Here is a 13,841-nt window from a genome sequence, read left to right on the forward strand (position 1 = left end):
TTTTTTTTTTTTTTTTAAGAAGCTTTATGTTTAAGGACCCTGGATTGGAACACTTACATGTATAACTGAGCAATTATTTTCTAAAGGAGCTTATCCCTTTGAAGTGCAAACAGCACAAATGTGGGATAATCATAATGCCATCAGTTCTAGTTTGCTCATTTTAAATAAAAGGCACTGGTATAAACAGCTCATCACTATTGCTTACGTATGAAATCAGCTTTAGCCGGCTTGTTATTTTTCTCATTCTTTTTATCCTGAGGCTGTTGTTCCTGAACTCATTCATCTCTATACTAAACCAACCACAAAACTGACAAAACACAGGCTCCCATAATAACATCTCAATAGCATGTCTAATTATAAGAAGAAAAAAGACCTGTCAATTTAAAATGGTTAATTTAAATCACAAAGAGTGAATAAACAAACATTTGTATAACAACAAGTAAATATTACATAAATAACAGTGCATTCAATGGATAATATACTATAATTTTGTGCCATCATTTTGATCTTTTTCTTGAAATAATCTAATCAAAGCTGCATTTATATAACCAAAAATATTGTAGAATATTATTATATAAAGAACTGTTTTCTATTACAATATATTTAAATGTGTAATTTATTCCTGTACTTGCAAACCTGTATTTTCAAAGACATTACTTCATCTGTGATGTATCACTTTAATACAGCTGTAAAGTAAGTTTATACAGAGTCTATTCCTCAAAACCTCATTTTCATCCATGTAAAGTTCAATACTGCGCCTCCCTAAGACTAAAGTCTATTCAATTTCAGACTCTTCATTTAAGTGCTTTTTTAAGCACTGCTGATATATGCAATTAATTAAATAAATCATCTGGGATGTCTCAGCCGAGTTTCCATCCAAAGTTGTGAATTTAACTTGCAAAATTGGAATATCGCACAAAACATTTGCGAACAAGCACCGTTTCCATTCAACGAGTCAAAGAGAACAAAATCATCACTTCCTGATAAACTAGCACTATACATCACTAAGAAAAGTAGGAGAAGCTACTGAATATAATAATTTCCCTATATAATAAATTACTAGCACCTCAGAACGAGCAGACGAAACACAATGAATGCAGTTATTGCTTTTGGAGGTGGATGCTGATGTTTAGGAACACAGTCTTTAACAGTGCTGAGAAGCAATTATGCAATTATACAGAAATATTTTGATAACTTTGCTCAAGCATTTCCGAATGGCCATATAACAACATTTCAGATGCTGTGGAACAAGATCAGTCCGCTGCTAAGTCAAGATTTACTGTCCCATAGCACAGTCATATTACTTTTTTGATGAGCTTGGAGGAATTTATTTGCAAAATACATTTCCATCTCCCATTATTCGCATTAACCCCTGTTCGCACAAGTCAAAAACCTTTTTGTGAATTAAGGCATTTTTATTCGAAATTCAGCGTTTTCATCATTCGATTCTGATGCGATACTTCAAATGCACATAAAAGCAGGGTAATGGAAACCCAGCTATTGTTAAGCAAAATATAGACAGATTCACTAGTAAGAATTTTCTGATTATCGTCACATTTTAAATTGCATAAATGCAAGTATCCTATCGGTGGGGTAAAGGAGAGGTTGGATGTTTGTTTGTTTTAAACAGGGTAGCATTTGGCTCTCATCATGTAAGAGGGGTGTCAGACATTAAATATTTAACAGCTCTTGGGCCATTTGTGCTAGGTGTTTGACTGTGGTGAATTATGTTGACTAATTACAAATGCAGGGTCTTCTGACCCCAAAATGCCTTGCTTTGAAAAATCATTTGCTCAAGCCTTGTGTGTTCTGAATAAATAACTGTGTGCACTAAACTGGGAAGGAGAAAGTATTTTGCCATCATAAAAATGATAAACATCACCTTCAAAAGGAGAACAGGTACGGCTCAAAGTTACTGTGATATTGAAATGGTAAATTCCCCCAGCCAATGGCATATTAATCTTATCTTAACACCACATATTGTTAACGGGCCAACAAGATGTGTTGAAACATGCTTGTTACTAAGTGTTTGGTACGTTGTTCTGCTTAGTAACCAATACCCCACATGTTCACCCTGATAGACACAAGCTACAGACTTGAAATGTCTTCAGAGATAAATTACAAACTTCTTACGCTGACATGTTAAGGTTTGACTGATCTGATTGTGACTGATGTTGATTTGATCTTTCATGAGTACCTAAAGCCAATAAAATGCATATTTCATGTAATTCCTTTCAAGCCAACATCATTAATATTGTAAATGATGTGTTAAAGAAGCATGTTGACATTAAACTGAATGACATATTAGAAAAACCATGAAAGGACTGCTTAAATGTATAAATGAGAGAAGACAACACTAACATATCTTTGGTAACTCTCATATCTTTCAATATCTGTGTCCAACCAAACTAATATAATCTTGGTAGAAATGCAAACAGGTTGCATGACATTCCCTCATGTTTAAAAAAGGTTAACACAACTACACAAGGTAAATAAAAATCCTATTTATTCACCCCTGATATACGGTTTCAGACTTTTCAAAATTATAAAAGGAAGTAAAATGAAAATGACAGTTCAGATTATCAGCCGATTTCTGTTTAAATCACCACGTACTGTGAGAAAGTAATGGAAGTCTCGCATATAGACACAACAGCAGAATCACAAAATATGACATGACAGTAAAATTTCCCTCTAAGAAGAGATATATCAGCCTATGTGCAAGTCTCAGCCGTTGACTGATGTGCATCTGATGTGCACTGGTTCTGGTTATGTTCTGATTATGTTCCAGCTAGAGTAAGAAAAGTTGTATAGAAAAGTCTTTGGGGGGAAAAGAGAAAAAACTCAATGTTTATTGTCAATTGAGCTAGTTAAACAGCCAAGAGCATTCCAGCATTTTAAAAAGCAGGAGCAGAGAAAGGAACATCACAATTGTGGTGTCTACAAATGGTTGAAACGTAGCCGAGGCTTTGAAGTTGTTTCCTGCTCTCAGGCAGTTCCCGTTCTTAAAGGCAATTTGGGTTTCAATCCAACAGGTCCAAGTTCTTGCTCCCCCTTCTCTCCTTTCAAATTTCTTATTTTTCCCTCCTCAATTTACTGTAAAGTACTTCACAATCTCCCTAAACAAGAGCAAAACCACCATCCATTGAACCAATTTGATAAATCGCAGAGATTTATAGGAATAGGCTTTCAAAAATGTGCCTTTTGTAAGCCACCGGCAACCTCGCAGTCCAGTTACAGGAAACAACATGAAAGCATTTTAATATGTTTGAGCCAATTGCAGAATGCAGAGCGTAAACCATCTGGTATACGACTATATTCTATAAACATCTGAAACCTGCATCTAGCCACATACTCATTAAGATGTCATAGCAAAGTGGCATGTTTACGAGGTAATTTTCTGTTCGTTTACATGTTTAATAAAACTTTGATGGCTGATTTCGGGCTGAGAACAGCTGCGGAACAATTTCTGACTTCTTGATCAGCGAAAACTATTTTATGAATACCAGTTATCAAAACAGTTATTAAAAATATCTGACATGGGAATGTAAATTCTGTGATACAGAGACAGAATGTGCCGGAATATGATGATGATTAAAGGATTTAATGTTAAACGAAGTAGTAGGGACCATGATTACATGGTAAACAGTTTGTGGTAGTCTTTAATGGTTTGCAAAACAAGCAAGTTGAACTTTATAGTTCATTGTCACAGGGTGTAACAAGAGGAAGGACAGAACAGCACATACTGTTCTTACAGTGGGTATTACAATCACTGTTAAAACAACAAAGCACATTTAATGGGCAGATAAATAACCTTTCATTTAACCAACTAGTGATTTGTAGCTAATTAACTTGCTGTAAAGCACTTATCATGCAGTTTTCACTTTTTAAGTGCTGTTTGAGTTACAGTTATTAACACTGATTTTATGTATTGATTTTATTAAAATGGGAGTGGCTGTTGACCTTGATGTGGCCATTACGGAATTACGTGCATGTGTCACGAAACCCAATGAAACAACATGAAACTATTCTCACAATATGCATGTAATTAAGGAATTATGGTGAGGATCAGCTACTTCAGAGGCTGTTCTGGATTTTTCATTTCCATTTGATACTGCTTTACCTTCTTAAAGGTAAAGTATTTTACATTAAGTATTGTGCAATTATTATACAATAAATAAATAAAAACAAAATTGCACAATAAAGTTGGTTAAGAATAAAGAAATGTTTTGGGCTGGTATTCTGATTTGGTGCTCAAGAAACTTTCTTGTTAATGAATGTATTCATAATATTGTTAATTAATTAATTTCTTATTAACTTTATTAAAATGTCTTATCTTTAATACTTATTTTTAATATTATTATTATTATACTTAATAGTAGTTCTTTAATAATAAGTTCTTTCTTCTTATTATTAATGTTTAAAGCAGTTGTGCTGCTTCTGCTAGAAACTGTAATGCATTTTTCCAAGACTCTTTGATCATTACAAAGTTCAATGAATTAATGAATTTCTTTAAAGATTATATATATATATATATATATATATATATATATATATATATATATATATATATATATATATATATATATATAATGTACATACATACATACATACTACATACATACATAAATATATATACACATACATACATACATATATATATATATATATATATATATATATATATATATACATATATATATATATATATATATATATATATATGTATATACATATATATATATATATATATATATATATATATGTATATACATATATATATATATATATATATATATGTATATACATATATATATATATATATATATATATGTATATATATATATATATATATATATATATATATATATATATATATATATGGGTGTGTCAATGAGCAAATTTAGGATTAGTATAAACACAAACAGGTTAAATGAAATGCTACAGTCAGGCCAAAAATCAACCAACTGTACATGGAACAAAACATGCAGAACACAGTAATGCCTTCTTTGCGAAAGACCCTCATGTCCACATTTACATTCAGATGTATTCATTTAGCAATTTGTCATAGGAGCCAAAAATATTTGTAGTAGACTATGCTGCTACATCAAACATACCAACAAACTCAATTGCAAAAATGACTGATGTTGGCCAGTGATATACTTATGTCCTGTTATATAAAAACAAACAATACATTTACCTCTATATATGTAAATTAATTCATTAGCATAACATGTATTTACGTAAATCAAAATTTTATCGGTTGACAGTCATAATTAAAATACACTAAAGCTTCATGTGCCACCTTAAACGATACAAGAAGCATCAATGAAAGATTAATGGCAGCTGCTAAGACTGATAAGAGCAGAGAGAGAAAAGGAGGGAAGCGGAGAGACTGTGGCGGGTGAGGTGGGGCCGGGGCTGGCGTACAAGGGCCCCAGCTGCCCGGGTGTCAGGGTTACTGGGACTTGGAAGCAGAGAGATAATCAGCTTTATTAGTGCTGCTAAAACCAATTTAAGAGCAGACTTCGGGGATCAGACTGGCCAGCTGTCCACGCCACCCCCACTCACTTCTCTTAACCACCCCGTTTCAGTTCATTCAAAACATAACCCAAAACAACAGGTATTTTAATTCAATTAGCAAGCATCCGTTCGTCCTTCTATTAAAAGGTAATGTGACAATAATTATGCAAGAACCATTTCGGAAACAATTAATGCACACCTGTTGTTACAACAATATCCCAGCAATTATCAAATAAGTAAATGAATGCTAGCGGTTTCACAAGCAAAAATTATAAAACAATATAAATTTACAGATTTAGCATTGCCTATGTGTAGATTGGCTTGAAGTACCCAGAATGTCCACACAATATAAAAAAGCACCCAGAATGCGCACACAATATATAAATGCAATGCATACATAATCAATAGTGAGTGTGATGACATCACAGAATTTCCTTGACTGGCGTCTGCCTTGTAATTACACAGTGGAAAGGAAACCACGAGAGGAAGGAGGAGGGAGGGTGAACTCAGAATGAGGCCACAGTATACTTAGAAAGAGAGGCTGAATTTCTGAGAGCCTCGTGATGAGGTGGCCCAGACAGGCAACTTTAAAAAGTCTCACCTAAACCACTTTCCAATAGGCGAGAGAGAGAGAGAGAGAGAGAGATAAGTCCACGCCATCTCACTCTCAGTCACAACATTCTGACTGTAAATGAGAGCACTGTCTGCCTGCAAGTGGAAGTGAGGTGATTACTAGGTTATATAAAAAAAGCTTGATTAAATTAACTGTAGTTAAATACATAGAAGTAGCAAGTGGTGTAATTACTTTAGTAAATCAGAATTAAGGGGAAATTAATGTTGCGGTTTGGTTTTGCTTAGAAGGGGAAAGCAATAACCTTTAAACCATTGGCCTAAAAACATACATGGGGTCAGACAACGGTGAGGGGATGGAGGAGTGAATGATGCACAGACAGATTAGATAATGTGCACATAACCTGTCACAGCTCTCTAGATGCAGATCGACACACTGACACATTCACACCATCACTTAAGGTGGGATAAAGTGAATGTGTCAGTGTGCTGATCATTCGCCTTTAATCCTGCCAGTATACAGTGATCCCCAAAAAGCACTTAGTACACTTAGTTAGACACACACAAAAGTTGCTAGTTGTCATATGATAAAAGAATAAATATACTGTTTAAATGAAGAAAAAAGTAGTTATTTTTTTTTTAAGTGTACTAAGTGCAAAACTACTTTGTTTGGTCTTCCAACAGAGGACACAACTAGAAATCAGTGGTTAAGTTGTTTTTATAACACTGTTCCAGAACAGTTTAACTCAAATATACTTAGTCCTTGTACTCCGTAAAATGTGCTGCATACACCTGTTTCCTGGAAGAGTTAGCCTACAATGCCGGTGTCTGTTTCTATAAAGTGGGGCAGTTCCAACTACGCAAGGACAGTCCGGCACTTCTGACTCACAGTCTGTAAGTACGTTTACATATTTAAAGAATTTGCCACTGACGATTCAAACACGAGTTTAGAGCAGTGTAGAGGTGCGCTTGTTGTTTGTCATTTCTCCGATCAGAAATACAGACATGGGTTTACGTGGTGCAATACGCAACGTGTAAAAAGACAATATAAGTCATTATATTCCGTAATTATGCCCCCATTGGATGAAACAACTGCATTGTTTGTAATGGGTTTTATTGGTTTTGTCTCGTCGTGCCAGGACACTTCATCACAGTATGGTAAGGGGCGTAACATTTCCATCACACACTTGAGGTATTTGGCCAATTACAATGCACTGCACAGCTGTCCGATCAGAGCACACCTCACTTTTCAGAACGATGAGCTTTGTAAAAATCAACACATTTCAGAAAGGTGGGGCATAGAGGAGCAACAATAAATGTACAGTACGTGGAAAATAATGTTTTTGATGTTTTTAACCTTTAACTGCATTAAAAATTGCATTACACCAAATACACCAAATCCTTTTCTTTTTAGCAAAATCATATGACCCCTTTAAGGTTGAACCACTGATGTCGCATAGATTATTTTAATTATGTCCTTACTACCTTACTGGGCCATGAACATGTCAGTTGCACTGCTGTCTATGGAGAGACAGAAATCTCTAGGATTTCATCAAATATGTCTTAATTTGTGTTCCAAAAATGAACAAAGGTCTGATGGGTTTGGAACAGCATGACGGTGAGTAATTTAATTTAAGTAATTTAATTACTAAACAAAACTAAGTAATGACAGAATTTTAATTTGTTGGTGAATACAAAATCCCTTTAAAGGTGTCATCAGATGCCCATTTTCCACAAGTTGATATGACTCTTTAGGGGCTTAATGAAAAGTTAAAATGTCACAATGGTAGTTTAAACCAAAATCTTTTTAACCTTATCAAAAACTGCTCTTTTCAGAGCATGTCATTTTCTCTTCCGAGCCGATGAAGCTGGCATCCGAGATTGGTTTGATTTGAGAAGGGGTAAAAAAAAAACATTGGGTGGGTTTTTATCATTATAGGGTGGTTGTGTACACACACTGCCAACACACATTTCAGTTCAAACAACTTGTAAAAGTCCATGTAGCATCTGATGACCCCTTTAAACTGAATGCCACTTATAAAAAATGCCAAAAATAAGCAAGCAAGCAAACTTCTAAATAAAAGATAGCACAAGTAATTAATTCTGTAATAGGGTATAAATACAGTTTTTTCTTAATACACAAATATGGATATGTATAGATACATATATGTATACATTACTTTGAAAAAGTTAGGACACCCTATTGAATATCATGGTACTGTATCCGGACATCATAAAAAAGTATCTGATTCTTGTCAGGTCTTAAAATTTAGAAAATAAACCTCAGATGAACAACATCAAATGACATATCACAACATGTCATTATTTATTTTACAAAAATAAAGCAAAAATGTAAAAGCCATGTGTGACAAAGTTTGGACACCCTTTGATTCAATTGCCTGCACATCCACTTTTAGCTGCAATAACTTGAAGTAATCATTTTCTGTATGACTTATTGAGTCTCTCACATCGTTCTGGAGGAATTTTGGTCCACTTTTCTTTGTAACATTGCTCCAGTTTACTGAGGTTTTGGGCAATTGTTTATGCACAGCTCTCACCACAATAATTCAGTCAGGATGAGCTCTGGACTTTGACTTGAGTATCAAAACACGTTGATTCTTTACTTTTCAGCCATTCTGTTGTAGATTTGCTTGTGTGCTAGGGATCATTGTCCTGTTGTATCACCTAATCTTGGCCAAGCTTTAGCGATCAAATGGGTGGTCTAACATTTGACTCTAGAACACTTTGGTATACAGTGGAGTTCATGGTTGACTCAATGACTGTGAGGTGCCCAGGTCCAACAAGCCCAAAATCCTCAGCCCTCCTCCTTCAGTCTTTGGGATTAGGTGTTTGTGCTGAAACTTAAAACTGAAAATTATGGCCAAACATCTCCACTTTGGTCTCATTTGTTCAAAGGACATTGTTCTAGAAGTCTTTATGGTTTGTTCAGATGCAACTTTGCAAGCCTAAACCGTGCTGCCATGTTTTTTTTTTTTTTTTTTTTTTTTTAGATAGAAGACTTTCTTCAGGCAAGCATGCCAAACATGCCATATTTGTCCCATATTTTTCTAATTTTACTGTCATGAACTTTATCATTTAACATGTTAACTGAGTCCTGTAGAGTCTGATGTAAAGTTCTTGAGTTGTCTGCCATTTCTCTGAGTGTTACTCATTCTGATCTTGGGGTGAATTTGCTGGGACGTCCACTCCTGGGAAAATCGATGTCCATTTGAATGTCTTCCACTTGTGAATAATCTCCCTCAATGCATAATGATGGACTTAATATTGTTTGGAAATGGCCATGGTACTCTTCCCAGACTGACACCAAAAACAATTGCTTCTCTAAGATTGTTTGGATATTTGTATCTAATCTAATACAATTATTTCTTCTTATTATTTTTTTTCCTTTAGGGAAAAACAAAATATTCTGGAATATCAGAATTCTGAAAATCAGAAAATTAGAAAAAGAAAAAAAATATTACATTCTTACAAATTGACTCAAAAATTGGATTACAGTAAATAGAAAACTGTCTGAGAACAATATGCGCTTTACAGGTTTCACGAGGGGAATGTCCTCATTAATTGACTGTCCCTTATCTCTCAAGCCAAACAGTTTAATAAACAGGATGCAGAGATGGATGACGCAGCAGAACACACTTAGCATGTCACGTGGCACCTTTCCCTGGATCCAACGGTCCATGTGGAGGCTAAAACCATTGGCTTTATCAATACTTGTTTGGGTGACCTAATGTAGCACATCCTGATTTTTGACACTCTAAGCTCTTTTCTACCTGCATAATGAGTCACCCTGCACGTATGTGTGTGTGTAAGCATACACAGAGGGAAAACACCACTCCCTCAAGCTTGCTTGAGCCAAATCCAACTTAATCTGCTGTTTAACAGTTGTTTAAATAACGTCTATTAACATTAACTGGGCTGCTGAATGGGGGGCATTTACCTCTCGCAAAAAAAGACAGCGGGGCCTCGAGGGGCACCTAGAGCAGCATTTAATTTGAACAAGAAAGCAGTCATTCTCCATGCTTGTTTATCCTATTTGATTCTGATCAGATGAGGAGAGGTGATCATACGTGTCAACTTATAATGCCATCAAAATTCATGCCACAATATAAATCTGTGTGCATAATATCTTATATGTTAGCAGACTGTTAGCGAGCTGAATGTGTCCTTCTGTTCCAATAGCTGCTTTCAGAGGTAATGTGGCAGCAGGTCTGACAGCAGTGGGTTAGAGGTGTGGCACATTAACTCATAAGAGGGCAAACACGGCTAAAAAAGGCTGGCTTTCTAACAGGGCTTCAGGGGATAGAGTGATTTACTATGTCTCTGCTGCATTATAAACCCCTCTCTACTTTAATGAGCTCTTGACAAGCAGCATGTTTGCACAGCATTTTCTTTTATTTTGGGAGCATGACTTTCTGATTGCTGAAAACATTAGGCGAGTATTCATTCTCGTGCCTGAACGCAACCCTTTCAATGCTGCACACATTTCGAGGAGCCTATTTACAGCTCAGCCACGGTTGTATAAGACAATACTTTAGCCCTGATGACTGTATTGTAAACAGTAGAATTACACAGTAATGTTGCATAGTAGATGTAACAGTTTCTTACCGTGTCATTTTAAGGTGAATCAAAAAGGTCTCGCTTCCAACACCTCATCCATAGTGCAACATCCATGATGATGAATTTCATTCCCTAATAACAGCTAGATACAAATGCATATATCTTATGAAACAGATCTGTTTCTCTGTGACTCTACCGCAATTTGATTCAAATAACATACTGGTTCGGGCTGGATATGTACCAAGAGCCAAGGACTTTTGGAGTCTGGGCCAAGAACAAACAGGGCAGATGGCATTTGGGACAATAACATGGATGTAATCCAGGTCTGCTCATGAGGTCAAATCCTTGGGTCTGGATCTTTAGGTCACTGTACAGAGATACTGTAAGGCCACAACAGTTGATTATATAATTGTATTTGGATGTTATGGTGGAAAATCCTCACACCCCTACGGAAAACATATCAAATGAAATGGAAACATAAAATCTAACAAGTAAATATTTACAACTGCTAAAAGCTCAGCCAAAATAGCATGCGCCACAATATTTGTCTCATACCACCTCTGCTGCCAGAGGTCATCACAGTATAATCACGTTTCTCGACTTAACACCTACGCACCCTAAAGCAGGGTGTGACACCCACGTAAGTGTGTCACCCACATGCCGAACCAAAACAAAGCAGACTGAGCTGTAGCTTAACTGAGGTAACCAGACACCTCCTTAAAGGAGAAGAGTTAGCCTCAAAGTATTCTCCAATTGGAAGAGCATTTAAGCCTGACAAACAGTAAATAAGGGCATCAGCATGTAACTGACTGATTACATCTTAGAGACTGGTTGTAGGTTGAGATTTAGAGAGACTATGTATTAGATTTATGAACTGCAGTGCAAGCAAAAAACTATTTTGTGCTAAAAATGGACAGCACTCAAGAAAGGCGAATTGTTTATGCAAATTCACATACATATACAGTGAGTGTCAATATATCAATTATATACTATAAACTACATAAATACAAAGAAATGGTTGATCTGTCGGCATGGATAGCCTTGTAAAGAAAATAAAGAAAAGAAATAAAGAAAGAAATTTAAAAAGTCAATGCGTAAATAATGGGGTGAAATATATTTTTAAAAAGTTTTAAAACTTAAAATAATTGTCGGCTATAAAAGATATCACGTATCTGGTTAACAAACTTTGGAAAAAAGGCCACAAAATACTGTGGGGCACAAGTAATCCATTCACAATTTCCTAAAGGTTCATTAAATCCACAATCCGCAAACAGGCAGACTGAATGAATTGGTTTTGTGCAGGATCAGTGCCCACTGCCAGTGGAGTAATTGTCTGTTGAATTGTAAAACAAAAATTATTTTGCTGCAGGCATTCCTGTGTCAGACTTCCCAGAACTCAATGAAAGCACCACCCCACCTTTTCCAGTATCTCTTGCTACTCTTGGTAAATAAACACCATCCGGATGCTCAGGAAGGAAGAGTATTTGGAAGAAAACAAAAGACAGTAAGTTAATGATTTAATGCGTGCATGCAATAAACAGTGGTAATTCATATTTGTAAGTTATAATACAATCAAGAAATTCCTGAAAGCATTTGGATATTACTCCTCCCTCGTGGGTGGGTGGCTGATCTGATGGAGTAGATATGTTTATTGTTTGTTGGCTAAGCACACATCCAATGCACCTTTCTTTTATAGAAGGGGAGGAAAATGACTTCAAGACAAGCCAAGAATGTGTAATCCTGAAGAAACTCAAGAATGTTCTAGTCACTTTACCTTTTTCTCACTATCATTAATAGGGCTAATAGATAGCAGGTGATGAAGAGATGCAACAATGTCAACACCGCAATCAGAACTAACCACTGGCAGATCTCCAAAACTCCAATTGACAAGTAAAGGTTTAATGGAAATGCCCTACACAAGCTAGATAAAGACTAATGACCAGCACTATAAAGTTACTTTGCATATGAATGTTTCATTTATAAATATTAACTAATTATGCAACTTAGTGACAACATTTTATGAAAGGTAATGTTGAGATAGTACTTATGTGTTCCATTTTTCTATCAGCTGACGTGCTCTCTTCCAGTATCGTAGATCTTTAAGTCAATATGGAATCAATCCTATGTCGTTTTTTAAAAAGAATAGTTCACCCGAGAAATAATTACTGAAAACGTGCTCACCTTCAGTCCATTCAAATGGTTTCTTAATCAAAACATTATATTACAACAATTAGCATTGTAGCATCACTTGCTTACCAGTGGATCATTTACACTGAATGGGTGCCGTCAGAATGAGAGTTCAAACAGCTATCACAATAATCCACACGACTCCAGTCCATCAGTTAATGTCTTGTGAAACCAAAAGCTGACTGATTGAAATAAATTATTTATTAAAACATTACAAAGAACCAAAAATTTGAGTCTAGCTATAATATTGCTTTCTCCACTGAAAAAGCGGTCTTGCCTGATTCGGGAGAGATATATGCACAGATCAAGCACTGTAAAGGTGAAAACATACCAATAGAGTTCTAAATAAATATGTTGGTGGATGGCACCCATTCTAAAGGCACCAAATTTTCCCAAATCTGTTCTGATGAAGAAACAAATTCATCTACATATTTTCAGCAATTAAAAAAAAAAGGACATTGTTGGTTAATCTTGACCAGTAGCAAAAAATGCCTGGCCCCACTATGCATAATGCAGCCTTTCTAGAAACATAATAGTTAGAGGTTATAGAAATCCTACCAATTGATGATTAAAAAATACATAAATTACCAATGGGATAATCTTCAGGCGATACGTTCTTGTCAAAAAGTCTCCAAAAAAGTTAATGCTCAACAATCAACTGCAAACAGAAAATTAGCTGACTGTGACTTATCAGAATATCAAAGCTGCCCTTTTCCAAGCAGAGAAAATACATGATGATCACTGGTTCACTTGTCAAATTCAGTTGCATCACTGCAACTATTTTATTTATAAATATATACATTTTCTTTGTTCACATATTCAGAGTGTGTCAGGACCAATGTTGGTGCCTATTTAAAAATAAGAAATGTGTGTTTATTTTTATGTTAAAGCAGCAGTTTGCTCACTAGGAGTAGTAAGGTAATGTGCTTTATTATACACATACATTTAATTGAATTTGCCACCCAACGGTTAAGCAAAATGGAAAT

At 35.4% G+C, this 13,841-nt stretch overlaps 1 protein-coding gene across 1 annotated transcript in view; it reads right to left on the reverse strand.

Moving 5' to 3' along the window:
• The window catches only part of LOC132095397 (ras-related protein Ral-B), a 100,742-nt gene extending 90,004 nt beyond the window's left edge, over positions 1-10,738 (reverse strand). Inside the window, exon 1 of the mRNA XM_059500331.1 lies at positions 10,717-10,738. The gene's annotated coding sequence lies outside the window, so the exon portion shown is untranslated. The remainder of the gene's footprint in view (positions 1-10,716) is intronic.
• Between the last annotated feature and the right edge of the window lie 3,103 nt (positions 10,739-13,841).

This window comes from Carassius carassius, chromosome 19, assembly GCF_963082965.1.
Source record: "Carassius carassius chromosome 19, fCarCar2.1, whole genome shotgun sequence".
NCBI lineage: Eukaryota > Metazoa > Chordata > Actinopteri > Cypriniformes > Cyprinidae > Carassius > Carassius carassius.